Consider the following 5,102-nt stretch of genomic DNA (forward strand, 5'->3'; position numbering starts at 1 on the left):
TGGGGGGAAACTTAAAACACACTCCAACAGAAGGGGGTGTGTCCTGGCAGACAGGGGGCATGTCCCTGCAGATAGGGCATAGGTCCTAGCAAGAAGGGGGAATGTCCTGACAGGCAGGGTACATGTTCTGGCAATAAGGGGCCATGTCCTGGCAGGCAGGGAGTAGGTCCTTGCTGGTAGGGCATGTCCTAACAGGCAGGCAACAGGTCCTGGCAAGAAGGGGGCGGGTCCTGGCAGACAGGGGGCATGTCCTGGCAGGCAGATCATGTCCTAACAGGCAGGGGACAGATCTTGGCAAGGTCTTGGCAAGAAGGGTGCGTGTCCTGGCAGGAAGGGGGCATGTCCTGGAAGGCAGGGCAGAGGTCCAAGCAATAAGGGGCCATGTCCTGGCAGGCAGGGAGCAGGTCCTGGCAGGAAGGGCATGTTCTAACAGGCAGGCAGCAGTTCCTGGCAAGAAGGGGCCATGTCCTGGCAGGCAGAGGGCATGTCCTGGCAGGCAGTGGGCATGTCCTCACAGGAAGGGGGCATGTCCTGGCAGGCAGGGGGCATGTCCTGGCAGGCAGATCACATCCTAACAGGCAGGGGACAGGTCTTGGCAAGGTCTTGACAAGAAGGGTGCGTGTCCTGGCAGGCAGGGGGCATGTCCTGGGAGAAAGAGGGCATGTCCGTGGCAGGCAGGACAGGATAAATGGGCATGTGAGATGTCCCTAGAAGGCAGGGCAGGATGTCCTTGCAGAGCAGGTAGAGGGCATGTCCTGGCAGGCAGGGTTATGTCCTAGCAGGCATGAGGCATGTCCTAGTAGGCAGAGGGCATGCCCTAACAGGCAAGGGAGCATGTCCTAGTAGGCAGGGGGCATGTCCTGGCAGATAGGGCATAGGTCCTAGCAAGAGGGGGGAATGTCCTGGCAGGCAGGGAGCAGGTCCTGGCAGGCAGGGTACATGTTCTGGCAGACAGGAGGCATGTCGGGGAAGACAGAGTAAGTAAGCAAGTAAAGAAGCGAGTAGAAAGGCAAGAAGGCTAAGCCTAGTAGGAGTCAGGCGAAGGGACTTGGCCGGAGTTCGAGTGTAAGGCTTGGCAGGATGTTCGACCTTACCTTGGCAGGGAGACCAAGCTTCCTAAGCCTAGTAAGGAGGTTGGGCAAAAGGCCAAGTAAAGAACTGGGGCGAGACCTACCAAGGGTCCAAGCCTAGAAAGTCCATCAAGAAGTCCAGAAAGAACAGGAAAACAAAAGACAATATATGTGAGTATGATTAGTGGTTATCCTAGGCAAGTGACAGAGACAAATGCCAAGAGTATGAGGTTAACTAGAAGAGATTAAGTTCAGTCAAGAGATTTAAAATACTGAGTTGTGGGAAGGAGCCAGATAAACTGTAGTTGCATATCTGTATATTCCATTCTAGAGGGGAGCACCATTTAAGGTATATTTTTTCTTTCCTTTTGAGGCCTGGAAATGGGAATAGGTTATAGCAAAGGAGTGGATCCTTCAAAAGAGAAAGCAAAGAGAATTCCTCCTAACAGGCCCTTAGGGCAATTGTTAGACCAATGGGATTCTTGGGAAACCACAAAGGGTCTAGACAAGAGTACAGAAGTATGGCCAAAGTTAAAATTACAGGGAGAGTGGCCATAGTATAGAACCCAAGATCAGTAGATATATAATCAGCTAAACCAACACCTAGAAGCCCTAAGATTATATTTAAAGAAAGGAGAAGAAAAAGCCAAAACTAAAGCTAGACTTATGGTTGCAGTTGCTTGAGAAAGTATAAGAGCAGGCAGGTCACCAGCACTGCCGTCTAAGTCAAGTTGGAATAGACCAGGGCTGTTACCAAAGAAAGAGATCAACCAGCACCATCATCCATCATATGAAACAAATAAGAACTTTAATGACTTTAAGAAACCTGAAGCTTCACAAAGCAACAGGAGGTGCTATTACTGTCGTGAGATGTGTCTTATGTTTCAGTTTAATGAAGCAATGCATAAAGAACAAAAAGTCTTAGAAGAGATTTCAAGGGGAGATGACTAGGGGTGTCGGGGGTTCAATAAGCAAAGAGATACAATCAACCATCAACAAGAGCCCTTGGTAAACTTTAAAGTAAGTCCCCACTATGAAGATTTTGAGTTCTTAGTTAACACAAGGGCAGATAAGTCCAGGACAAGTTACCAGTAAGAGTCAACATTGGGAAGAAAGTCTGTGAGGTTTTAGGAAGGAAAGGGAAGGCCAAAGTAATCTCTTAAGAAGAGACTTGCAAGTCCTATGAAGGTTAAGGATCATCCCACGAGATAAAAAGTAGTTCAAGTTATGAATTGACCCACTGGGGAATCCAAAGTTTGTGCGACCACTTTTTTTTACGGGAGAATTTATATATTGGAGCGTATGACCTGGCAAAAGCAGTCACAAGAAGGTGTGCGATTTGCCTGAAAACTGACCAAAAGGTAATGAGAAAACAAGCACATGGGGGAAGAAAACTTGCTTTAAGACCTTTCCAGAACATACAAGTAGATTTCACTGAAATGCCCTCTGTGCAGAGGTACAAGCATTTACCAGTGATGGTAGATCATCTCACTCACTGGGTGGAGGCTTTCTCAGCCAAAAAGGAAACTGTGCAAGAAGTTGCAACAATAATCTTAGAAAAAATCATACCTCGATACAGGCTAGTCAATAACTTTGACTCGGACCGAGGTCAACATTTTGTTGCTCAAACTTTGCATCAAGTAACAAAAGCCCTGGAGATAGAGATTGCACACCCCATGGCATCCTCAAAGCTCGGGAAAGGTAGAAAGAATGAATAGAACTCTTAAAAAAGTAATAACCAAATTAATTAAAGAGACAAAAATGAATTAGCTCAAGTGTTTACCTCTTGCTCTCTTGCGCATCAGAACAAGACCTCGACCTCAGTCTGACATAGGGGTTTCTCCTTATAAAATGATGTTCAGACTCCCTTTTCTAACCACCCCTTTCAGTACTGCAGATTATTTAAAAGGGGAGGCAGTAACTTAAAAATATTTAAAATCATAAGAAAATCCCTAGAAGGCCTCAGAAAGAAGGGGTATCTTCCCCAAACCTCCCCTCTGGATACCAATGCCCACAACATCAGTCCCGGGGACTGGGCGTTAATAAAATCCTGGAACACCGCCACTCCACTAGCCCCAAATTTGAAGGACCTTTCCAGGTGTTACTCACCACACACACTGTGATGTGAACCCAAGAAAAAGGCTGGATCCATATCCCCAGAGTAAAAGGACCAGGACCATCCCCAGACGCCAAACCAGACCCAACAGGGTCACCCACCTCCTCTTGTGCATAAACGGTATTGCTAGAAGCTGATATACGGTAAGGTGGTAATAACCGCTTCTGAGTTAAAGTACCCTTGTCAAAGTTTAAGTACTTTTTAACTGTTTGATAAGAATAAGTGCCCTTTAGAGGGTTACTCAACCCACCTCCTCCTCTGCATAGACAGGTATTAAGGAACCAAAAGACTTAAAGGTACCTTTAAAGAAGACTTGCTAAAAGCTGATATACAAAATTAAGAGAATTACCCAAAGAAGCTAACCCTCAAAAGCCAGAGACTGTAAGTTGATGCGGGCTTAAGCCCGATCAAAGAAATAGAGGAGGGATTTGTTATGAACAAAACAGCCTGGCTGGGACACTTGGCTTGGGCTAAGTACTGACATTGAAATGTTAATTAGCTAATTGTTCCTGGGAATCACCTACCTCCCCCCACCCTCTCTACCATTCTAGGACTGGGATGCAAAATAATCCAGTGGAATCATGGGAGGGGGTTTTGGGGATGAAAAACACCCCTAAATGGAAAAGATGGGCACAGTGGAGGGGGCTGGATGGGTGTGCTCGTTGGGGAAAAGGGAACCCCATCCCTAGTCTGTGTTTGACCTGTCACCATAACCTACAGAGGACCAGACTGGACTGGGCTGTGGGAAGCAGGAGCAAAGCACACACACTTCCTGGTGTTACCAGGAGGGAAGGAGAGGGATAGCTGCTGCTGGACTTCGGCAACAGGCTCTGCACATCCCCTCACCCTGCGGCTACCAGTGTGCCAGGAGGAAAGGAGAGAGGACGGTCTGCTGGGACTTCAGATATGGACTGCACACCTCTTCACCTCCAGCTTCCAGCGTGCCACGGAGACTCCAGGGACAGACTCTGCATGCCTGCTCACCCTTCGGCTACCGGAGAAGCTACAACAGTAGGGGCGAGCTCCTTGCTGACTATTAATAAAGGCATAGACCCTGTTCATTTCAACCTGAATAAGTTAATGCAATTAACTGTTTCACTCAGGCATATTTTTCCAGGGAAGTTTGTTTCTTTTCTCTTTTCTAGGAATGTCAAACATCCCTGCATCAAAGATAAAGAAAAGAGTTTGAGAGCAGAAAATCTGCAAGCAGCAAAATCACACATAAATATGATAACCATTTCTTCACATGGACTCTGTCACTTTGTGTGCCTGGCTCTCAGCGACCACGGGATGGAGGTTCGCTGACTAGCTGTCCTGCTTGTGACCAGAGGGCAGACACATGAGCGGCCACTCCTGAGTCTCTGACGAGACTGTAGCATGTGGCGGTGATTGCTGCGGGTGGCGGTGATTGCTGCAGCGTGGGTAGCACAGCAGAGGCACAGAGCACGAGGAAACCGAGGCAAAGGAATAAGGGAAGGACACTTGTCTGAGTCTCCAAATATTTAATCTCGAAGTGGGGTAGAGCAAGTGACAAATCTGAACTTGAAGGGGCTACTTTTAAGGGATGGGGGAACACGGGGAGGATACAACCTTTGACCAATAGGAGGGTATTAGGGGAGGGGTGCAGGGTAAGGGCTCCCCAATAGAAGCCGACATGGGGAGGGAACAAACCTTACAGTCCACTTCTGCTTTGAGGAACGGATGAAAGACAGAGAACACTCCAGAACCAAAGGAGTGTGCTATCTTTGACAGACAGGGGTAAGACAAGGGAACAAGGGAGGTATACATGTGGATTGACATGCATTTTGGCGGGAAAAACTGTGGTAAACAACTCAGGTCTGAACCATTAGGGAAGCCAAATGGGGTACATAGACTAAACCACTACAAACTTATAACAAGGAATAAGAAGTTAAAAG

Source organism: Taeniopygia guttata, chromosome W (genome assembly GCF_048771995.1).
Source record: "Taeniopygia guttata chromosome W, bTaeGut7.mat, whole genome shotgun sequence".
In the NCBI taxonomy this organism is placed as follows: Eukaryota; Metazoa; Chordata; class Aves; order Passeriformes; family Estrildidae; genus Taeniopygia; species Taeniopygia guttata.